This window comes from Alexandromys fortis, unplaced genomic scaffold (assembly GCF_014885135.2).
Source record: "Alexandromys fortis isolate MF-2015 unplaced genomic scaffold, M_Fortis_MF-2015_v1.1 scaffold_17, whole genome shotgun sequence".
Taxonomy (NCBI): domain Eukaryota; kingdom Metazoa; phylum Chordata; class Mammalia; order Rodentia; family Cricetidae; genus Alexandromys; species Alexandromys fortis.
Window position 1 is genome coordinate 13,726,348 of NW_026067896.1, and position 25,693 is coordinate 13,752,040.

A 25,693-nucleotide genomic window follows, 5' to 3' on the forward strand; every position below is an offset into this window, starting at 1 on the left:
TTCGTCCCAGTTTGCAGTTTTGAGGAGGAATGAAATGCACAGTGACCCGGTAAGAACGACCCTGACCCCGTAGCACTGAGAAGTCATCTTGTCTAATCACCGTGCCATGGAGATGAGATGTTAGACAACACCAGGGCCCCCTCACAGCAGACTCATGGGTCCTGATATGCCCAGCCACTCTTCCAAGAGCCGACCATATAACAGTTCATCTCTGAGGCAGTCTGAGGATCACGCACAGCGTTCTGTGAGGAAAGCACTTGGAGTTCCTCGTGTGTTTGTAAGGGTAAAGTCAGGGGGCTACAAGGCTCTGAAATTGGAAATTTCTCTGTGGAAAAATCATCATTTTAAATCAGAGGTGAAAAACACATGTTAACCATAGTTCCTCTTGAGAAAAGGTTAGCCATTACTAGAAAAGTTTCTCTTGACAGTTTAAAATTTTCCCTGCTCTCACCAAAGTGTACTAAAATTGTGCTTGCACAGGATAAATAAGTTCTAGAGCACTGCTGAACTGCATGACTACAGTTAATCATATGATACCAAAGACTTGAAAATTAATGAGAGATTTTTCAATGTGTTCCCCACAGACCCCATTCAAACCATAAATATGCGAGGAAGTGAACATGGTCACAAGCTTGACTTGCTCTTTTCACCATTGACTGGGCTAGTTTTCAGTCAACTTTACACAAGCTAGAGTCATCTGAGAAGAAGGAACCTCAAGTGAGAATCCCTTCATAGACTGGGCTGTAGGCAAACCTGCAGAACATTTTCTTAATTAGTGTCTGGTGGGTGAGAGCCCAGCCTATTATGGGCAAAGTCATCCCTGGGGTGGTGGTCCTGAGTGCTGTAAGAAGCAAATTGAAAAAAGCTATAAGGAACAAACCAGTAAGCAGCACTTCTCCAACAGCTCCTGCCTCCATGTTCCTGATCTGAGTTCCCAGGATGAGGGACTAACAAGCTCTAAGATGACATAAACCACTTCCTACCCAAGCTCCTCTAGGTCAAGGTGGTTTATCACAGCAATAGATACTCCAACCAACGTGGCAATGCATTATTATAGTAAAGCATAGTATTGCATACTCTAAATGTACATGTTATATTTTCTGTCGTTTACACTGCAATAAAACAGGTAAACACAATTTATCTGTCGATTGGTCAAGTTTTGGGTAATGTCCCATGTTAATCCTACATCTACAACACTGATATAAAGAACCTTAGGGAAAGGGTCAGTGTATCAACCAGAGCATTTCTACCTTCATTGATGATGGATTTGGAAGGTTGATTATGATTTGCACATATTTGTGTAATTTTTAAAAATATCATTTTGTCTTAGTATGAACATTAGTCAGTTGCTATCTCTTTTTGTAAATACTGACTCAAAAAAAAATCTTCATAATAATAATTGTTCCTAACATATGTAAAGGTAACTTTTGATAAATTTGCCAGGATTAATGAATATTTATGCCTCAACCTATTATTGATTAAAACTATGATAGCAAAAAGAAACAAGATAATTTAAACAATTGTAAGGAATTTCATGTAAAGTATTCATCTAGGAGACAACAGACTATTATCACACTGATGTCATTTGGAAGTACAAGTCACATGCACACACATACACACACACAAACACACACTCCCTCAGACACTAGGAGACCAGCATCAGCCCTGTTTTAAGTTCTACTTTATATTAATTCAAGCATCACTTAGCACTCTCTAGAAAATGCCAGGTAATTTGAAGGAGTATATAATGGTCATGGTATGGACTGATATGTAATTTTCTTGAAGGACCCATTTTCAAGTACTATATTATCACACTTTTCCTTAAAATCATTTTCAAGTATTTTAACTCAAAATAAATTCTTAAAAGGTAAAACTATAACTAAAGTTTCTAGGTAGAAAGCTTTTAAAAGCCCCAGTCATGATCTGCTTTTCAGGAACATAAGAATTAAGAGTAAAAAAAGTAACAGTTTATTGAAGCATCTTTTAATTTTCGTTGCATATTAATGACAATGTGCAGACATATTCAGTTTTCCAGGTTTCTCTATGTCTTGCAGAAAGAAATCACAGTAAGATTGCCAAAGACCAGCATTGTGTGTGTGTGTGTGTGTGTGTGTGTGTCTTCTTAATTTCTTTGTGGATACTCATGGCTTGCTAATGGATATAATTGTGTTCTGCAAAAAGTTTCTTTATGTGAGTACGAACTTTCTAACATTTCTAACAACTCTTCTGCACAATTTGAAATCTACTACTGATTTATAATAACAGAAACCTAACCACTATTCCTGAAAAGCAGAAAACATAGATTCTGATAAGGAAGGAAAAGACAGGAAGATAATTTATGGGAAAAATTTAAAAGCAAAACCTAAGACAACTTTAGTGGAACCATAAGGAGAGAGATGTGTACATAGTAAGTTATCAGAGACCCGAAACTTAAGCTCTGGCGGATGATTACTCATAAAATTGATCTATTTTACAGCTAGCTGGCATCATAGAGTTTACTGCAACAAATGCCCTACACATTCACCAAAAGGAAAATGAAAAAAAAATTAAAGAGACTTGGAAAGTGTATCTTAAAAAAAATTAAAAAACAAACAAACAAACAAACAAAAAAAGAAAGTGTATCTTAGCTACACAAATTCAAGGCTGAAATACCCATACAAATGGAATATCCCGTGAGTTTTTTCCCTACCTCTTAGGGATGCCAGTGTAAATTTAATGTTCTGCTTACCTGAACATACATAACACCTGGGAAAAGAGGTGTTAGCTTGATTCCTAACTCTTTCAGAGAATGTACAGCCTTGCAAAAAGAATGGGTTTTGTTCCCCATTCAGCTGTCAGTTCATTGAGTGGTTTCGTGCCTCTAATAGAAGCAATATGTTTTTATATGAAACATGAAAATCAATGAAATTGAGTCCATAAATTTCATACAAGTCTAAAATTCAATGCATATATTTAATAAAATTGTTCAAATAAAGCATCTATTCTATAAATGCCCACTGTGTATTTTATTTACGTGACTACAACTTTTAGGAAGGTAATGTAGCTTTTAATAACCAGAGGCTTCAAATCATTAGTGATACCAAATATTTATAAGATTATGGATTTTAGCTATATTTTGATTATACTCATGAAACCAGTATTTGTGTTATAATTTTTGCATTTAAGTAAATATTGTATAGGTACACTTTGGGGAACGAGATTAAGACTCCCACAAATAGGCACATTGTTTTCTGAAGACAAGCAAAAATGGAATAACCTTTGCCTCCTCAGTACTGAAGTGGAAAAGAGAGTGGAGGAACATTTCAGTCAGCTTGATCTTCTACACTGAGATATCATAATCTCAATGACTCATATGTAAAAGAAGTTCATTTTCAAACTTCTGGAGGCTGGGCATTCTAGAGCAAAGAACAAGAGGGCATAGTAACCAGCAGAGCTCTTCCTCCTGCTTCATAGATGGCCGTCACTTTACCACATGTCCACAGTTTTGATTGGCAAGGCAGATCTTGAGGACTGTTATGTAAGGACACTAATCACACTCATCAGAATTCTGTCCTTGTAACTTGAATCAGCTCTCAGAAATATTAGCCAATAATATTAATATTCGCCAATAAGGCTGCCTTGAGGATCTTGATATTAACATACGAACAAGGAATCAATCAGTCAGTCCTAGCTAGAAGCAAACTAACAGTTCATCCCAATGTCACTGCTTTTAAAACATTCAACTGGTATGGATTTTTCCTAATGTACAGAGTTCAGTACTTATGCAACTGTTATTCAAATCCTATAAAAATAATAAAAAAAACTCTAACTGCTTCAAATGGAAAATAATCTAGGCCCAGAAAGTATTTCATTTTTAATTTAGACTTGGGTTCACATTTATGTTGTCTATTACCAGAGAGGACAGTTTCTGAGCCAGAATGTTCTGACAAGAGAAGTGAAGGATGCCTGTGGGAATAGTAGAACGGTTGATTCAAAAACTAATGCAACAAAATCCTAGGTGAAGATGTTTATTAAACTAGGAACAAAAACAAAGCATACCATTTTCTATATGTCTAATTTATAACTTAAAAATGATACAGAAAAAGAGAAAAACATGCAACAACTTTCCATCACCTTATAAACGGCATGCCCTTTTTATGAACCCTCACCCATTAAGGGAAGCTGAGTTCTGCTTACAGGCTCTCTAAAACACTAAGCATAGGAAGAAAAGTACCTTTACTTGATGGTACTGTTGTTGCAATAAAGCACTATGCACAAGACAACATACAGAATGAAGAATCTATTTGATGCTATGGTTTCAGAAGAATGAGAGTCCATCATGTATGGAAGTATGGCAGCACAAGTCAGGCATAAGGGATGGAACAGGAAGCTGAATCCTCACATCTTAAGTGAAAGCATCTAGCAGACAGAACAACCTGAATTTGAGATTCATAAGTATAACCTTCTGGTAACTGTACCAATCAAAGCTTCACAGATAGTGCCATCACACACGGACCAAGAGTCCAAAGGTCTGAGACTATGTGGTATCCCCCTCTGTATGCTGTGAATACCGTTGGTTAATAAAGAAACTGCTTTGGGCCTATGGCAGCACAGAATAGGGTAAGGAGGGAATTCCAAGAAGATAGAGGAGGGGAGAGTAAGCAGAGTCAGGGACACTCCATATAGCTGCCAGAGGAGAAAGACGCCAGCATGCCAGTACCTGTAAACCACAAGCCTCATGGTAAAATATAAAATAATAGAAATAGATTAATTTAAATGTAAGAGCTAATTAGAAACACGCTTAAACAATTGGCCAAGCAGTATTGTAATTAATACAGTTTCTGTGTTATTATTTAGCATCTGGGCAGCCAAGAACCATTATAATTATATTCTCAAAAAATTAAGTTATATCTACTACTTCTATATGACTTTGAATTAAATTAAAAATTTTTAATTATAATTCTATAGATAAGTACATCTACAGAACAAGGAGAATGTTACTGGGCAAGAATAATTGAGCTAAAAGAAAATCTCATTTTGAATAACAGTTAATTTCCTGATGTCATTTTTTTTATAAAAATGTGTTGATGTAGGTGTCCAGTAAGGAAAATCACTCCAGTGAAGAAGGCAGTATAAAATGAAGGTAAAAGTTTTGATTTGGTGCAAAGAACAATGTTTTTCCTCTGTCTACTCAGACATAATTGTTTCACCAGAAAATTCAAAGACAAACAGTTGTCTTCAAAGGCAAACAGAAAAACACAAGTATAACTGGCAAGTTTGTCATTTTGATACCCAGGCATGTCTTGTTTTCCTCTAGAACGTGTGTGTATACGATGGTAACCAAAGTGTAGCGGTGAAATACAGACCCCCATTGAACAGCACACTGCTGCTTGTGACCTTGGTGATCTCAAATTACTTTTTACAAAGTAGTTTCAGAGGCTTTCAGTTTGTAAGAAAACCATAGTCTGTGTTAGACGTGAGTGTCCTGCAGAATGACTGGAGTGTTTATTACTGAGATAGCTCTAAACGTTAATGCTACAGAGCAAAGGGCAGGTCTGGCCTGGACGGTTAACATATATGTCAACTTGACTGGGTCAGGTCATAGCAAGACGGCTGGTAAAATAATGTTTCGGGGTATGTCTATGATAGTACTTTTGTTAGTTAGTTTTAAATACTAACATTTGTATCAGAAGAACAGAGATCTAGCTGGACGTGGTGACTTATATTGCTTATCCCACCTGCCTGCGGCTCTGTAGCAGGAGGGACACGGGTTTAAAGCCTATTGAGGCCCTAGAAGGTATTCATGGTGAGGTAGGGCAACTTAGCAAAGTCATGCTTCAAAATAGCAAATAATATATTTTAAAAAGTTTGCAGACGCTCTTCAGTAGCACAGTGAAAAAAAAAAGGATGGAGAAGGACACAATTCATTCGTTTTTCCTAGAGAGAAAGCATGCACACTGTGTACATTAGAGTCAAGATACTTTGGTCTTCAGGGTCTTCAACTTCCATCAACAGTACTTCTTAGCCCCCAAGTTGGTAGCCCTTCAGTTTCAGTAATAGAACTCCAAAATTGCCTTGCTTTGTTCTTAGGCCTTCAGATGCAGGTTCAACTCCACTTGCCTTTCTGTTTCTTCAGTTAATAGTCAGCATATCATGTGACTTCTTGTCCTGGATAATTACATTAGCCAATTATTATAATAAACAGATTCTTAGGTGCCTGTATATCTCATTGTTTTTTGTTTCATTTAATATCCCTAACTTGCACACTGCTTGTATTTCAAGGTTTAAGGTTCTGAGGCACAAAAGGATTATAATGGTCTTTAAATCTGGAATCAGGAATGTAAACTAGTTGAAGTAGATAGGAACAAGGAAGAGGATGCTTAACATACAAACAACACATAAAACTTTATTGTTCAGTGTTTGAACCACATTTGCCATAATCCTGGCTGTCTTAATTTGGAAGTAATTTATGTCATCAAAATGTTATCAATAAGCTGGGCGATGGTGGCACATGCCTTTAATCCCAGCACTCGGGAGGTAGAGGCAGGCGGATCTCTGTGAGTTCGAGACCAGCCTGGTCTACAGAGCTAGTTCCAGGACAGGCTCCAAAGCCACAGAGAAACCCTGTCTCGAAAAACAAAAACAAAAACAAAAAATGTTATCAATATAGTAGCATTAAGAAGTGCAACCATTGGCACAGATTATCTTTCTTGTGACACTGGTTAGACACTGGTTAGTACTGTAGAAGTGGGAGGATGGATTGTTATAAAGTGAGCCAATTCCTTTGTCCCCTCTCTGTTGGGATAAAGCCATAAAGACATTTTCCTATTCTGCTTTTCCACCAAGTAGGACCAGGCTGCAAACACCTGATCATGAGCAAAGTAAACATTGTGAAACAGACTGAGACAGAAAAGGTTCAGTGTTCACTTTTCTAAGTTTTGCTCACTCTATTTATATTTCTGAAACCTGGAGTAATTTTCTTCCCTGTTCATGAATATTTGCTATGCCCATTCTGCCTAAAGTGACAGTCATTTAAAAGCCCTATGTTCGAATCTCATTCAAGAACTAAGAAAGTTCAACTTTCATCTTTCCTAGGGCATTTCAAAAAATCTTACCACTCTCTTTCTTCTTATTCCTGTGGTGAGCCACAATTACCTGCAGGAACAATTTGAGTTTCAGACTTCGATTCCAAAAACATCTATCACTATTTCTTAAGGTATGTAATGTATTTTATTCATTAAATTAGTTGAAGCCCATTTCTGAGCCAAGTGAGTTGGTAAATTCTAATCTTGTAGGTTGAGGGGATGCTGCAGGTGGTCGGTCACAGCAGGCAGGGAAGTGAGCTGTGTAGAGATGAACATGAAAACTCGGATCAGATTGACTTTGCCCCCTGGATCAAGACCTCAGGGAATGGTGGTAGGCAGCTCATGGCCAGCGTATTTGAAATACAGTACAATCTGGAAAAAAACCTTCCTGGGGTAACACAAACCCCTGTGCATAAGGAAGTGTAATTATGTCAAAACTCAACTCAGGTCATTTGTTACAAAAAGATGGGTTCTTCGGGTAGGCTACCTCCAGTAGCTTAAGGGCCTTATAAGGCTCTGGACTGTTTGTCATACAGATAGCATAGAAGATACTTGGGCTATTCACCACCTCTGGTCCTGGTTGTGGGAGCTTGTTCTAGAACGGAATTCCCCAGGCAGAAGAACCTGGGAAGGAAGGGAGACTGAAACTGGAGAGTCTAGTTTCAGGGGAAAGCATGGGGTAGTCAAGGGAAGTAAGCATCCCTTGCATTCATTTTCAAAAATTATCAGCATTGTTAAAAATCAACACAAGGCCTCAAAACAATGGGGATTTTGAACGGTAGAGGAGCTTGTTATGTTTCCAAGTTGACACGAAACAGCTGATTTCTTACACCCAGTGCTTCCCAAGGGCAATAAAGAAATATCCCAAAAATCACCTGAAAGAATTTTATTTTTCCTGTTATAAATCAGCTTAAATCAGTGTAAATTTTCAACATTTCATAAGCTGGAGACTAGCTTCCTCTTTGAGGTTCATCAGTTCCACAATGTACACAGGTTAGGCCTGATGACACTTTCTGACCATGGACATGACAGCAATTGAAGTTGAAGCATTTGGGTCTATACCCACTGAGATGATTGGAGAGGAGAGAGTTAGTAAGCCACACTCTGATTACTTAGAAGCAACCCACACACCCCGAGTAAACAGTGAAATGTCTTAGTTTCTTCTCCTCATAAGGAACAGCTAGCTTTCTGCAGTGGCCCACCATTGCAGAACCATCAGAATAGTCTAGAAAACCCTCCTGAGAAATAAAGGGATATGAATGTCAGGGGCTTAAGTAAAAGTTTGATGACAGGCCCCCAAATGGTTTCTGAACTGAGTAAAACCAAGGCAGCAGTTGATAACACTCCCACAGGGTAGTCATTCAGTCAATAAAGAACATCTGAAAACACATCCCTGCTATGTTTCTAAACATTTAAGAGGATTTGCTACGTGTGAACTAGAAGGGTCTTACACTATGTGCTGTTTGCTCACAGTACAATAAAGTTGAATCGGCCTAACATTCCTGATGGGACTTCAGAGTGGCAGTTAACAGGAAATGGCAGGTTTTATGGCTCATTTTAATTTAAAATATATTTAGTATCTACTAAAATATATGTAGGGAATAAGATAAAGAATAAAATTTATTTTCTGTTCTGTTGGAGATTACATTTGGGAGAACATAATTTTATCATAATACATTAAGCAGAATTATAGCTAATTTAATGGTTTAATCAAGTAAAACAGAAAAAATGGATTTTTCATTGAAACTATTAAGGCTTACAACAATGACCACTGAAAGAGAAACAAAGGATATAATTTTTAAAACACGAGAAAAATAAAATGGGAAATGGGCATCTTGAGTGTTTCTCTTCAGGACTTGTGAAATTACACCAATTGCTCCTGAACTGTACTTAGTGCTATAGTAAAGCCATCTAAGAAAAAAAAAACTACAAAACACTTCAAATTCCTTGACTTACTCTGAAAGTCACACAGTTCAGCCCCCCAGCACAAGCCCCTCTTACATCAAGACAAGCTACACTACTAACTGGGTTATTGTGAATGACAGGTGAGCTCTGTCATGCTTATTCCTGTAGTGATTCCCTGACTCCTGCACTCTTGTGGGTCCTTCCAATTCACAGCAGATGCCTGTCCGTCTATCTCTATGCTGTTTGTCTTATTGTCTATTTCGCATGCTATGTGTAAATAGAATGTTTCCATCATCTGTAAAGTTCAGTTTTCAGTCGTCGCCGTGTTTCGTAGAGAACCAGAAGACGCAGGCACACACTTAATCTCTAAAATATCACCAAAGTCTCTTGCCAACCCTAAGATGGCTCCCTTAATTAGGATATATACTTCCCTGCTCCCATATCCACCCTTCCTTTATCCCAACCATCCCATTCCCCCAAGCTCCCCCCATCCTCCCCTTCTCACTTTTCTCACCCCATTTCCCCTTACTCCCATTCCACCTCACCCCCAAGTTCCAGGGCTCGCAGGTGTCCAGGGAGATGTCCCCAGCTAGTACCTTGGGCAACTGAGGAGAGCGAACCTGAAATGACCCTATCCTATAGCCATACTGATGGATATCTTGCATATCACCTTAGAACCTTCATCTGGCGATGGATGGAGATAGAGACAGAGACCCACATTGGAGCACCGGACTGAGCTCCCAAGGTCCCAATGAGGAGCAGAAGGAGGGAGAACATGAGCAAGGGAGTCAGGACCGCAAGGGGTGCACCCACCCACTGTAACAGTGGGGCTGATTTATTGGGAGCTCACCAAGGCCAGCTGGACTGGGATTGAATAAGCATGGGATGAAACCGGACTCTCTGAACATGGTGGACAATGAAGGCTGATGAGAAGCCAAGAACAATGGCACTGGGTTTCAATCCTACTGCATGAACTGGCTTTGTGGGAGCCTAGCCTGTTTGGATGCTCACCTGCCTGGACCTGGATGGAGGGGGGAGGACCTTGGACTTCCCACAGGGCAGGGAATCCAGACTGCTCATCAGACTCCAGAGGGAGAGGGAATGGAATAGGGGGAGAGGGAGAGGAGTGGGAGGAGGGGAAGGGAAATGGGAGGCGGGGAGGAGGCAGAAATTTGTTTCAACAAAATAAATAAATAAATAGATAAATAAATAAATAAATAAATAAATAAAATAAAAATAAAATATCACCAAAGGGGTTTACATGAATGGCAGAACTTCAGAAGCAACCCCTGCACTCTAACAAGTCATTTTCAGTCTGCAGCAGACAGTGGATTAGCTCCTCTAGGACTGTGGCATCGTTCAGGAGCTGTGTGCCTTCAGTCTGCAGTGCTGCAAACACACCTGCATCCCTCCATTTCTCGCATTTTGCTGTATTGCTGGCTTAGAGAAAGAATTCTTCCTTAGATACTCTCAATTGTCACACCGCCATTATTTAGACTTGGTACATCGCATTATTTTGACTGATGAGATCTGAAAATAGATTTATCGGAAAGTTTCTCACAGGTGTTACTCTTCCTCTAAAATGATGCATAAAAGTCAGCCTCTTCCTAACCCTGGACATTATGACAAAGGGATGTGGGGAAGTCATTCTGGAACTAGGAACGGGCCAGATAAAGAGGAAAATCAGTCCATTTAGTACCACACTATGAAGTCTTAAGGCATGCAAAGATAGAGAGCAGAAAAATCCATAAGTCACGCAGACAACACAGACAAGGTGTTCTTATTGAGATTTCATCTGACAAGCAGAGGACAGCCAGTGCTGATCAAAGGGGTAATCAAGCCACTTCCTCAACAAAGAGAAGAACTAGGTGTTATTGATTCCTGTGGAAGGCTAAAGTTAGATAATTATTCACCCGTCACAGGCATAGTTTTGAAAGATTATTTTTTCTTCTGTATGAACACTCTGACCTCCAAGTTTGATTGTTAATGAATAGTTAATTTAGTTAAAGGACAGGTGTCTTACCCCAAGAATTACAAAGTTACTCTTTCAGCTAGTACCATATTCTTTTATAAATGCCATGGCCTCGTGGTTTGCTTGGCCTGGACTTTAGGAATAGACTGAGTTGTCGTGAAAACACAAAGATAGCACGGAATTAACACATACTAGGTCCAACAGGAAATGTGCCAAATTAACCTTGCATTACAACTTTGGACAGAAAGGCCAAATTAATATTATATTACAATCTTGACAGGGCCTCATTTGAGGAAGTAGATAAATGGACTTTTGCCTTAGCCAAAGTATCTGGCCCTTTAAGTCTTCTTTTCTGTTGCTCTTTTTGAACGCAATGAGATGAGCCCCTTTGTTCCACTCTGCCCCTCCATCATCATCTTTCTCATCTTGGGCCCCAAAGTAGTCTCACCAGCCATTCTTGTACTGAAACTTATTCACTAGTTATATATAGCCTCTCTAAGTACAGATTTGACCTTATTAGGGTAATAAAATACTCCTTTTTCATTACTTTATTTTATAAGTAGATGAATATATTTTTAAAATTGTTTCTATAAGAAAATCGGACACAGCAGAAATGTTTCCTCAGACACAAGTAAGCTGGTTGGCTATAGGCCTTGCCTCCCTATTTTCCAAGAAGTTGGAGGAAAGTTAATTGGTTGAGTTGGCTTAGGCTCAGTGAGAGCCCTGCAATGTTCTTTTCTAGTTTGTGGCTACAGGCCTGACAGGCTGTGTCACTACACTGATGTGTGCTAACTCTCATTCTAGGCATTGCCTGTGGATGTCACTTCATATAAAGAAACAATAGTATTTATTTTCTTCTATCAAGTATGCCCCTTTCATCTAATGAGGAGTATTTCTTGGAAGAAAACAGTTCCCTTTTATCTCACTATAACAAAACCTACCCACAAACCAACCAACCATTAGCCTAAAACAAGCATCTTTCCCATCCAGGCAAACAACCATCTCATTCAGAGACCACAACCACAAGAGAGGGGCTAGCTCTGTGGAGAAAGGTGGCCCAATTCTGTGAAGAAACAATGATGGAATATTTTGTGGGTGACCAGAAGTGGCTGGCACAATGAGTACAGCCAAGTGTTATAAGAAGCAATTGTGTGATCTTTGAGAATGTTATACATATTTTATTATATTCTGCTTCTTCTGTGGCAAAATAATAATCATCTACATTTGCTGACTTGGAGATAGAATTGAAGAGAATGAAGCCAAAGCAGGGATAAGTGGCTTATTGATTATTTTAGGCATGTAGCCAGACCTTTGAAAAAATGAATTTCTTTGATGTTTGCTGCTGTTTTATACTGAGATCGGCCTCTTGCTAATGGGAGGTCAGACTCTTGTGTGGGGGCAAAAGCACACACTCTATGGCTTCAAGAGCCATTTGAAAGTTATCAAGACCATAAAATAAATCCCAGAAATCAGTTAAAAAGACAAGGAGAATGGATATCATTAAATCTGATTTCAGAGAATTTTGGTTGGGCTCCTCTGGAGTGTAAATATCTTAGATAAATGATCCCAACTTAATGTTTTTATTATAATGTTTACTATCTTAGAAATCCACCCCAAATATACTGTAACTCAATGAACTCCATCATGCAATATATAATATTTTCCATAATTTTTCAGAGACTTACTACTTGATAGAAGCAACTTAATTTTTTGAGAGTTGGAAGTGTTTCTATTTTTATTTTCAGAGAACATATCTTATGGCAGAAGAAACGTTTGAAAAATTGTGACTTCCGATTCATGTAGACATGCCTGGGTACAAAGGGAAGAGCTCATAATGGTGTACAATGGTAGGTACAGCACTGGACTGTGCACAGCTGCTGAAGGACTTTTATACACAACTTGTTTGATGGGAGACCATCACTTGGCTTGTTTACTGTTATTTGAATTATACAGTTTTATCAGTGGACAATAGATTATAGGCTTACATTTCCAGAATGGGGAAGACTTTGAACCAATGGGAACAAAATGTGTGATGAATATTCAATTATCAGTCAAAATTCTAACTTACTTCATATCGAATTTCATTCTATCAAACTGTTGCTTTCCTAACAAATTAAAGCATGGGTTTAAAGGGGAAAAAATCACCAGAAATACACTGAAATTATCTTTAATAAAATCAGAATTCTGACAATACAACGAAGGCACTCAACTATAATAAGCATGAATCAGAACAGGAAACAATGACTACCTAGCAAATTTAGGACAATAAACTGTGTTTCAGGAATAAGCTAACTGGTCAAAACCTATCATTAGAAAATGGTGACATAAGCAATAGAGTCTATCAGAGAGTAGAGGAAACAAGCTTCATATTTCTTTAGGCAAAGTGTTTTAGTTAGCTGAATCCAATGTTGTATCCAAAGTTGTTTAATAGTCGTATCCTTTGAGATTTCTTAGAAATAGAAGTACACTAGCATTTGAGTGGGGGTGACCTCCAGAAATAAATTTTGACAAAGACCAAATAAGGCCCCCTTTGATAAAGAAGTCTATGCAGCTAATCCAAGTGTTCAGTGGGCCACAACTGAAGGAACACAGAGGAAGGTGTTAGAGGTTTCTGAGTGCACAGGAAATTTTGATGTTTTGTTGGAAGATGAGGAGTTCCGGACCAGCCAGAGGTAGACTGAGACTGCCTCCACCAGCAAATCCATAAGAAATGAATACAATGTGCTTCTTAACCCATCGGTCGTGGCCCCTTTGGTGCCAAATGACCCTTTTATGGGGGTTGCGTATAAGGTGTTCTATATATCAGATATTTAGATTATGATCCATAACAGCTGCAAAGTTACATTGCAACGTAGTAGCTAAATGATTTTATGGTTGAGGATCACCATAACGTGAGGAATTAGAATAAAGGGCCAAAACATTAGGAAGGTAGAGAATCACTGTATTAGAATTTAAATCAATATTCATAAGGCATCTAATTATTAATAAATTGTGATGATACTGCATATCCCAAGTCAGAAACAGTGTATGACTCTTTGTTGCTGCTATAACAAAATACTATCTGTTTCATTGTTGTTATTACTGTTGGAGCCAAAATGAACCCAAAGTCCTAAGTAAGGACTTAGGTGCCAGTTGTGATGCTATTGGAGAGAGGTAAAATCTTCAGTAGGAAGGATCAGTAAAAAAAAAAATTAGTTTGTGGGGCATGTCCTTTAAAGGGATACAGGGCCTTGGACCTCCTTTGCCTACTGGTTATCACAGATACTCATCTTTGTTCTACCACCCACTGACTCCCATGATGATCTCCTCATCACAGGCTCCAAAGCACATAAGCAGGTTGAATAAAATCATGAGCTAAAATAGAACTTTTTTCCCCTTTTTTTCCACGTATGTTCTCATGGCAAAAGAAATCTATAAAATAAGATATGTTAAGATAATATAGTCTTAAGAGCCTTTTAGGGGGGAAATCTAATACAAACCTTACTCCCCTAAAATCAGGGTGTTGCAGAACTGAACTCCCTTCTGGAAACATAGTTGAGAGCCCAGCTCTGCGCATTCAAGCACTGAAGCAATGCACATTTGAGTTGTTACCAGACTGAAGTCCCCAAATCTTCCCTGCCACCACTGTCCTAGTATATGGGTGACTGCACTTTCCTCTTTATTAAAGAAAGGCAACTGTTACCAGTCTGAAATTTAAACCATTGCAAATTTCTTGGTTGCTTGCTGAATGTCTGGCTTTTTCTGACTCTGCCAATATAGATGCTGACAGTATTAGGAAGTGAGTCGGGGAGGGAGTTGATTAAGTCGTAATGGTAAAGACATTATAAATGCAATAAGTGTCCTTACCAAAGAGACCCCAGAGATGCCCAGCTGCTTTGAGCAAGTGAGTTAACGGTGAGAACTGCTATTTGTAAAGAAATGGGCTTCCTCGGGCACCAATCTGCCAGCCCTTTGAATGCGCCAGGAACTTCCAGCCTCCTGAAAGCTAAGAAGTATTATCCAATGTATAATAGCCACCCCGTCAAGTCAAGGATATTACCATAGCAGTCCTAATAGACTAGCTCACCATTTGATGGATTCTATCCTGTTTTAAACAGATGGCACACTTCCTGTAGATGCAAAAGGTAAGCCATCACTAGCAAACTTAAAAACTGACATAGGCATGGGAAGCAGTAGTGAATGGAACTGGAGAAAATAAACCAAAATAAATAAAAGCATTTCAAAGAGATTGCTACCATAAATGCCTAATTTGGGGGAGAGTCTCCTCCCAACATTACCCGGGTTAGGCTACAAGTGGTCAGCAAGGACCTTGAAAGAGTAGTATTATTTTTGATTTTGTTTTAAAATTTATTTATTTTCACATCTATAAGTGAAAGTACACTTATGAGGTATATTTGTCTATATAGCATGCCTGGAGATGCTAGAAAATGCTGTTAAATTCTCTAAGGATATAATTACAAAGGGTGTGGACCTGTGGGTGCTGGCATCTGAACCTGGGTCCTCTGCATAATGCACAATTGCTCCTAACCACTGGACTACCCTCCAGCACCAACAGCATTGTTTTCTGGACGAAGACAGTGAGACCAGAAAGAAGACTCTAAGAGGGCTTTAAGCAGAGTCTCTTACGTGGTTGGCAACAGTCTTACAGCTGTAAAATGGAAGGTTTTCTCAAAATAGTCCTAAGTGTGAAAATGTAGCTGGATCAAGGTCTCACAGATGAAGCTGGTAAGGACATTGGACCGATGGGAGATGGCAGATGGTTGTTGGGAAATGTTAACTGCTGTCACTGCAGCCATTCCGAGGAAACTGCAGGTTGGAGGAGTTTTGTGAGCAGCCTGCAAAGGAGAAGCAGGAGGGCAAGGTGATTGGACAAGCAGACGGAGCTAAGATGCTGCTGTTTCACCTCCGGTGTGTATGTGGACCTGACTCAGGACGCACAGCTGTTGGGGAAAAAGAGAGTCCATAATTAACATGTTTTCAAAATGCTTGACTAAACCTCAAAATGTTAAGAGCAAACTAGACAGACAAGGAGATAAATTTGTGTCCTATGGAAATCGCATTTGGCAAATTCTTTTGTTTTTCTATATATGGATTACTGTCACAAGCATATTTTGTACCTGCCTTACTGTGTGCTGTAGTTTATGTGTTCCGATGTTTCAGGAAGTCATTGTGATCAAGGCCTAGGACATATTTGCTTTGATCATTTCTTTTCAGCAGTTATTTTCATTTTTCTTGGACAATGTATAGTATTATATTTGACAGAGAAAAAAATGTTCCTTTGAAACATCAAAATTTAATAAAAAATAAACAGCTTTGTTTATGTCAATACATAGGATTAGAAATGACTCCAAATACTATACTGAAAAAGGAACTAAGTCAAATAATTTTTTATATTCTTCTTTAATTATGTAAATTTAACTGCTCAGAAAATTCATTTATTAAGTTAAATAATTGTAATGTAGGAAGATACATATTAGAAAATTTTAAGACATGCTTTTTAAAAACTATGATTCTAAAAGCTTTCTCTTTAGGCTTGAAACTTGATTTTGTGCTATTCCAACCCATGGATTAAAAGATGGAAATGAGGATAGAGCCCAGAGATATTTCTTTCTCATCCACTTTTGTGGAAGAAGAAATTTAAGATGAATTTGGGCTTCATAATTTGCTTTATAATGAGGAGGAACTCCTTCCCATAAGAAGGAAAGAAGTGATCATTTCCAGGCTTGCAGTGAAACATTTCAAAAGCTTACCGTGTGTAGCAAAAATATAATCCTAAAATTGACAATTGATAGATTTTTCCAAATGCCTCAGTGTATGGAAATCCATCAGGAAAATGACAGGAAGATAAAGGAGAATGCTGCGCAGGAATATTAGTGAAGATGGAGACGTGTGCTAAAAAAGCCATCATACCGCTGAGAACATCATTAGCGCTATTACCCAACCAGTATGCAATGCCAAAGCCGCACACTTTGAGTGATGGATTAGCAAGTAACTCAACTCATATGTTGTGCACTCGCCTAAAAGAACAGAAATCATATAAAGCTACTGTAAAGTACCAAGCTTTTTATAATCGAGAAAGCTTGTATATTTAATGCAGTGAAAAATGACGGTGTGTATTTCCAGTTTAAACGACGCTGAAAGTCCTAAGGCAGAGAAAGTAAATAGAACACAGAGGGAAATAGAGACAGCCGGTAGGGGCAGCACCTAAGCACCCTTTAGATTTGCCATTCCTTTCTCTTTTTTTAATTTATTTATTTCTTTATTAATTAATTAAAGATTTCTGTCTCTTCCCCACCGCCGCCTCACCTTTCCCTTCCCCTCCCCCAATCAAGTCCCCCTCCCTCATCAGGCCAAAGAGCAATCAGGGTTCCCTTCCCTGGGAAGTCCGAGGACCACCCACCTCCATCCAGGTCTGATGGAGGTGGGTCTTGTATCTTATCTGTTGCTTTCATTGGTTAATAATAAAGAAACTGCCTCGGCCCTCATAGGACAGAAAATTAGGTAGGCGGAATAGACAGAAGAGAATGCTGGGAAAAAGAAGCTAAGTAAAGGAGTCGCCATGATACTCCCACTCCAGACAGACGCAGGTTAAGATCCTCCCTGGTAAGCCAGCTCGTGGGCTACACAGAATATTAGAAATGGGTTAGAACAATATGTAAGAGCTAGCCAATAAGAAGCTGGAACTAGCAGGGCCAGGCAGTGTTTGAAAGAATACAGTTTCCGTGTAATTATTTCTGGGCATAAGCTAGCCATGCGGGCGGCCGGGTGCCGGGGACGCAGCCCTGCCGCTCTTAATTCAACACAGGTCTAGTAAGGTGAGCATCCAAACTGCCTAGGCTCCCACAAAACCAATAGGTGCAGTAGGATCAAAAACCCATTGCCATTGTTCTTGAGGTCTCAGTAGTCCTCATTGTCCGCTATCTTCAGCGAGACCGGTTTTAACCCAGGCTTTTTCAGACCCAGGCCAGCTGGCCTTGGTGCCATTCCTTTCTTTAGAGTACCTGACCTTAACTGCACAGTAGGCGGAGGCCAGAGGACAGCCATGGAGAATACCACTTCTTCTTTCACCCTGTGGATCCAGGGACCCAATTTAGGCCGTCAGTTCTGGCAGGACCTTTACCCACTGAGTCATCTGATCAGTCCTTAACTGCATGCTTGCTATGCCTTTGTTCCAAATCCTGTATACTCAGTAATCATTACCACAGACACATGACACTACCGGTCTGTACATTTTGCAAGTAAGGACCCCCATGCAAAGAGACAGTTAGCTATTCCCACGCCACACATTTGGAAAATGCTAGAACGTGGCCGTAGTCTGACTCCGGGGCAGGCTTTTCTGCTATGCTTTGTTATTTCACCATCCTACCAAAATTATTTTCTTAAGTAAACTTGAAAGGAAGCACAGGCACAGAAAAAGCACGCTTGGTGTTCTAAACTAATTGCAGTTCACTATTCTGTGTTTTGCATGATTTTTCCAAGTGGTTTAGACAAACAAACAAACAAAAAACAAACAACAAAAAAAATGTTGAGCTATACTCTACAACAATACATTAGAACATATTAATTTCTTAAGAAAGGTAATAAGAAAGAAGAGTAAGGTAAGAAGTATGAGTTTTGTAAGGAAACATGAATTTCTTAGTTACACTAGTTGACCAGGGCAATTTCTATATAGCCTACCCAGATCACGTTAGTGCTCTGCTATGTAGACCTGGATAAGCCTTTTAAGTGTTGATGACCTCATCTGTTCAATAGGAGGAATTATTTAGCTTTTTTTTTGTCAATTTACTTGGTTTTATAGTTGGATGAATTAATGGAAGTTTAACACAGTAGGGTATCTGACAAATCATAATTTTAAAAGTATATTAATTAAAAAATAAGCAGTAAAATATGAGGTCACTTTGCTTTTCTGGTGAAGTAAAAATGGGTATGAAAATAACCAGGCTTATTTATCAGGCAAATAGCATGGTGGAAAGTAATATAGTTCACAACTTTCACCATTTATACCATTTACTATTAAAAGTACTGTAAAAAAAAATAAAAAAATAAAAGTACTGTAATCACAATAAATGGTTGGAAGAGTTTTAGACCATTGAAGTATTGCTATATAAGAAGTATCAGCATCGCTCCACTCAGCTAGAGTTGAGAATAAGTTCTTTTGCAGCAGAAAGAAACTGTAATTTAACATTTTAGTTTGTAGTGAGTGCCTAATTACTTAAAGACACAGGAAGACTACCTAATTAGCCATCAACAAGGGCCTTCAATAAATAAGCAGTTTGCATTGGCAGTTGATACTTCTATAGGTTACATTTTTCTCTTATGTCTTTTAAGTTTATTTTCAATGTAACTAAACCGGCACATATTGGCAACAGCTGACAGAGTATTATCAATTTAGTATTACAATTGTCCTGTGTTTTGAACATTTCATTGTTTGAGTTGTACTAAAGTAAAATATCCAATATTCTTCCAAATATTGTCCTTTTATAGAAAATAAAAAGTTTGTGCAGCTGGGGTGGTGGTGGTGCGCGCCTTTAATCACAGCATTTGGAAAGCAGAGGCAGGAGGATCTCTGTCAGTTTGAGGCCATCTTAATATACAGAGTGAGTACCAGGATATCTAGAACTACACAGAAACCCTGTCTCTAAAATGTTTATACTTTTGTGGTTTATGCATGTGCGTATGTGGAGAGCAGAGGATGAGGTCATATGTTTTCCTCTCGCACTCACTACCTTTCTTTCTTTTTTTGAGTCAGGGTCTCTATTGAACCAGTAGATTATCAATTTTGTACAACTGACTAGCCACATGACAATGCCTGGCTTCTTGCATGAGTGCTGAGAATCCAAACTCAGCTTCTCATGCTTACAAGGCAAGCATTTTTCCCTCAAATATCATCTTGGAGAGATTTTAATTATGTGAAAATTGGTCCATGCAGAAAGTGGCCTCTAGCATACATTTTAATATTTATTTCAAACACCTTGCTTTTTAGTACCATTAGGGGAAGACCAACTTTCATAATTAACTTCAGTTTCAACTTAACATAGTTCAGAAGAGGGAACCCCAATTGAGGAATTGCTTTTAGTAGTTTGACCCGCAGGCACATCTGTTGCACAGTTTCTTAATTACAAACTGATGTACTGGGGCCCAGCCCACTATGAGCAGTGCCATCCTTGGGCAGGTGAGGCTGGGTGGTATAAAAAATGTAGCCAAATGAGCTGGAGGGAGCAAACCAAGACGACAGGGTTCCTCTGTCAGTTTCTGCTTCCAGCTCTTGCCTTGAGTTTCTGCTTTGGCTTGCTTGAGAATAGATAGGAACCTATAAAACAATCCGTATTCATCAAGTTGTTTTCATTTAGAGTGGTTTATCACTGTAACAAGAAGCAGAATAAAACATTGACTGTTTTTAATAATAAGCCAATGATTTATATTATTGCTTCCTTAAAAGAGGTTGTTTTGTTTTGTTTTTTTTCCAAGTAAGCTTGTGTCTGAGTTCATTGCTTGCTTGGAAATGAAGTTTAGAGGGTCAGCAAATATGAATCTACAATTAATAGAATTTTTAATATTTCGTTATTCATAAACACAGTTTAGTCCTATAGAATGATTCAGTAGTTATAAAGACAGAGCTTTCGATTTTCTTTGAAGAAAAAAATCAAAAAGTGCAAGTGTCAAAATGAAAAAGGTAATAAAATTTCATTCTGTAGTAGCAACTGCCTTTCATTACACAATCAACATACAAAAGTTGTTTCACACCAGGCAGTTGTAGTGCATGCCTTTAACCCCAGCACTCGGGAGGCAGAGGCAGGCGGATCTCTGTGAGTTCGAGACCAGTCTGGTCTACAAGCGCTAGTTCCAGGACAGGCTCCAAAACCATAGAGAAACCCTGTCTCGAAAAACCAAAAAGAAAGAAAGAAAGAAAGAAAGAAAGAAAGAAAGAAAGAAAGAAAGAAAGAAAGAAAGAAAGAAAGAAAGAAAGAAAATTAAGAAATGTTGAATGCTATTTCCCTAGCCATTGCATAAAACGCTGCTTTAGGAGAGGATCTTCATGAATGTGGTGCCGAAACATTTCTAGCTTGCTGGTGACGATGGGGCAGTGCCACACTGGGTATTTACAAACAGCACTGAAGCAATAAATCTTCCACTGTATAATCTGAACAACCTGAATCTCTCCTACGTGTTAAATGCACATTTTAAATGAAATATATTTTATCAGTGTTTCTAGGCAGAAAGCCTCTGAATTAAAGACAACATATTATACCACTAAGACTGGCTAGAGATACGGTTTAATAATTATCCTGTACTCCCAAGGAGAAATTTTATGGCTTTGAGCTACAGAATCTCATATATCCTATGACGTTAAGGAAGTTTTCTGCCAAACGATGTGATTAACATTCATTTAAAAAGCCATGCGTTCTACTAAACAGGTGTAACGTCTGATACTACTAACATTAAGCAGACTTGGCTAGAGGTCCTTAGAGTTTGGTTAGGTGCTCTTTGTGGCTTTGCTCTGCCTCTTGAAACTAAATTATGTAAATGCCATTTGAACATTGGCTCCAGGTATATAATACATAAGATAAAACTTTTAGCAGCCTGGCAAGTTAATGTACTGTTCCTTATGTATTTTTGACCATCTCAGTGAGTTAACATTCTTTATATATCTGGTAATTCCAAAGTACAGAGGCATATAGTCCAAAGCCATATATGACTTAGTAATAGGGTTTCCCCACCATTTGTATTTCTTTTTGTCTTTTTTGCTTCTTTTTTCTTTCTGGGCCATTGATATTCAAACATTTTCAGTCAACTTGAATTTCTTATTGCACACATCAATGTACACAACCCTAAATCAGCAAATAGAACATTTTAGTCAGCAGAAGTGTCTTCTAAGCATCTCTAGTCACTGACCATCCTGTAGCAAGAACAACTACTGTTAGGTAAAATCTGAAGTAGAGCCTCTCCGCCCACACAAAATAACTTCCATTAAACCAGATTAGACCAAATTAAAGATGTCCATGCTTTTTTGTTGTTGTTTTCCAGACAAGGTTTCCCTTGTAGCTTTGGTGCCTGTCCTGGAAGTAGCTCTTGTAGATGAGGCTGGCAAGGGGAAAAGACAGAGAGGGAAAGCACAGGCAAGTTCCTTTTTCCAGTACAAGCCTAAACAGCCTGTGGGAGTGGTCCTGACCCTCCCTGGGGAGGTGTCAGGGCTTGGCAGGCTTTCAGGTGGTGAAGTCTGGACCAAGGCAACTCCCCTGAAGGAGGGAGCTTGAGACGGAGTCTTCTGCTCCATTGGCACCCTTAGGATGAATGCCAGGGAATGGGGTGCTGCTTGCAATCAACTACATCTTGATTTTAAGCAAGCAGGTTAGGGCTGGAGAGATGGCTTAGTGGTTAAGAGCATTGACTGTTCTTCCAGAGGACATGAGTTCAATTCCCAGCAACCACATAGTGGCTCACAACCATCTGTAATGAGATCTGGTGCCCTCTTCTGGCCTACATGGAGGCAGAACGTTGTATACATAATAAATAAAATCTTTAAAAAAAATAAACTGGCAGTTTAGATAGAATAATTTGCCTATTTGTGTCTATAATTTAAAAGGAATAGATGCTCATATTTTAAGAACACTTTCTGACAGAAGTACTAAAAGAGTAAATCTCATGTTCTCACACTGTTTGCCATCACAGATTTGTAACTAGCTCCTTAACCCACATTGCCGAGGGAAAATTAAATTAGTAAGCTGCACTGTACATGAGAAACTACACACAGAAAGTTATCACCAGTTAATAGTCATGTTTGAATATTTTCCTAACTAACTTGTACAGAAAGATTCAACCTTGAAGTCAGAGGGAAGGACCAGCTGGACCAAGAGTCATAGGTAGATGTGGTTTACAAGCTCCTGTCAAGAGGTGATGTTCTGAAAAGGAATACATTAGCATGAGCTGAACACATTCATTCCTGTCAAAAAGTATTGGGGACCAGCCTTGACAAAAATACCTCTTGCCAGGGCAAGAACATGAGGATTAGAAATATAGTAAAGGCTATGAAGACGCAAATGAAAATATTAAAACAGAGAAACATATAAGATAGTATCAGGAGGGAATTTCCCTGAGTACTGAAAATCGCCAATGTTTAATTTCCAACTGTTTAAAATACCCTCGACTCCAAAAGATAGGAGTAAGACAAAAGACTGCATTAACATGATACAAGGAAATGAACAGACCAGTTGAAAGTCACAGGCTACATTCATAGTTAAACATTCTGTTGCTAGAACAAAACAAATCACACTTACACCCTAAACCAAAACATTCTGTAACCAAACCACTCCCTGAGTGGAATACCAAGTTATCTCCATAAACTGGAACTTATTTGGATCCTTAGACTTTTGTCTGAGGTAGGACTAGATCTATTCCTGGAGCCTAAGGTCTGGCAATTAGCCACAGCTGTTGACAATAACCTTGTGAGAGGAGAACTCTCCAAATCAACATCTAGGTGGGACCTTTGTTTTGAGGTAGAAGCACAATAACCTTGAAGGAACTAGAAACAAGTCCCAACTCCCTGACCTTTGGTCAAGGTAGAAATAGGCCTTTTTGGGCCTCCACGAAAGAGAAAAGGTGTCTATGTAACTAAATGGGTTAGAAAACCATACAAAGACTCACAGAAGGTTTCTATTCCACTCAACTGGGAATAAACACAGATTTAAGCTGACTCAATTTGCTTCCTAGGAAAAATGCTGAGTTTTACTTTTCCATGCCAAGGTTCAGAGAACTGCACAGATAAAAGTATGTATATGTGCCTGAATTGTTATTAATTATTAAAGATGTCAAGAGATTTTTTTATTTTTGTGCTTTATCAGTGATATCAAAAGTTCTGCCAAGTATGTATACTCATTGTAAAAGAGGATCACCTCTATTTATAGACTGTGGGGTAATGGACCAGGACAGCAAGGAGGAGAGACTCAGGAAATACAAGTAATGAAAAACTATTTTCCTGATAGTTTACATGAGTGTCACTACAGAAACATGGAGGATTTTTTTTTTTTGCTTCCTAACTAGAGATTCTTTTTCATTTATTTGTATAGGTTTTTCCTGTGCCTTTGAGTGTGTGTGTGTGTGTGTGTGTGTGTGTTTGTGTAGAATACCATGGTGTATGTGCAATATGCCTACATGGAGGTCAAAGGATAATACCCTGTGGTTAGTTTTCTCTTGTCACTTTGTGAGAATTCCTGAACTGAAATCAAGTTGTCAGGCTTGTGTGCAACTTCTCTATCCATGGAGTCACCTAATGGTTCCCATAACTTAACTTTACCCCATCTGTATTCAGCAGTTCTATATTACTTTAAGAAATAACATAGTTACTTGTTAACTGAGGTTTCTATCCTGATTGGACTCACAACTGTTCAGTCCCAAATAAACACACAGAGGTCTACAATAATTATAAACTGACTGGCCTATTAGCTCAGGCTTCCTATTAACTAATTCTTTTAACTTATATCAGCCCGTAATTCTTGCCTATGTTAGCCACATGGCTTAGTACCCTTTTGCGGTGAGGCAGTCGCATCTTGCTTCCTCTGTCTCTGGGTGATGACTGCAGACTGATGGTTTTCTCTTTCCAGAATTCTCCCTTTCTTGTCACCCTACCTCTACTTCCTGCCTGGCTACTGGCCAATCAGAGTTTTATTAAAAATAATATAAGTGACAGGATAAAATACTATTGTCCCACAGCAGTTATTCAGGTTATTTTTTTAAAGTTTTATTTTGGTCATAATTTTGCCAGCTTCAGTCTAGAAGGTTAGCTTTCTTACATTTGTGCCATGATAAGGCAAAAGCATTCACTTTGTGGCTAGGTCTCAAAGGAGAAGAGGAAAGGGGTGTGATTCCAATATCCCCTTTGAGGCATACCTACAAGGGAAAGAAGCTGACAGCAGGCACCACTTTTACAGAATGCTCAAAGAATGAGTAAAAACATTAAAAAAAATACCCTTTACCCCACCCCATAACATCTTGCTTATGGACTTTTGGAAGACACGACCAATTCACAATCCCACTTAAGCTGAAGGAACTATTACTTTCTTCAAATTTTATACCTCAAGTATGAAAAGCAATTATGAGCATCAAAGTGTGTTGAGTTTTCACTCATTTTTCTTCATGTGCACACATCTTATCTCTCAAATTAGATTTTCCTCACAGCTGTTGCTCCCACACACGGGGAATGCAGCAGAGCAGAAGTGAGCCTGTGTCACGTGTTAGAGTCTCCTTTAACTTAATATAAAACTTGCTGATTTTAATTCAGTCAGATGATCAACTAAATAAAACTGTGATGAGCGGAGATGGTGTGAAAGAAGTTCTCTTGTAAGGATTTACCTACACGTTGGGTCCCATAGCTTGTGTTCTGTGAGTTCTCAAAATTTAAGTTATTTTGCCTGGAGGCTAACTAACTTAGGTAAAAACCTATGAATTACCTAACATTAATCTTAAAACTGGGAGTTTTGTTCAGTAAGTAGAGAAAGCACACAACACTGAGAAAAATCAAACTTGGAGGTCGTACATCCATGTGACAGAATTAAAGATGGCCTGGCATACTCGTCTTTGATTATACAAAGTTACATTTACAATTACTAAAATATGCTAGATGGCAAAAAATAATCCTTCCTGTATCACTTCCTAGGAGGATGAAAGTACATTCACGGTATAGAAATACAATACAGGGGAGTATTACAATATATGAGTAACAAGAATTAGAAATTAATATGCCATAATATCTATGTCT

At 38.6% G+C, this 25,693-nt stretch overlaps 1 protein-coding gene across 1 annotated transcript in view; it reads left to right on the plus strand.

Annotated features, from left to right (window-relative positions):
• Positions 1 to 17,512: 17,512 nt before the first annotated feature.
• The window catches only part of Arhgap26 (Rho GTPase activating protein 26), a 1,368,274-nt gene continuing 1,360,093 nt past the window's right edge, over positions 17,513 to 25,693 (plus strand). The window contains exon 1 of the mRNA XM_050161399.1: positions 17,513 to 17,544. The gene's annotated coding sequence lies outside the window, so the exon portion shown is untranslated. The remainder of the gene's footprint in view (positions 17,545 to 25,693) is intronic.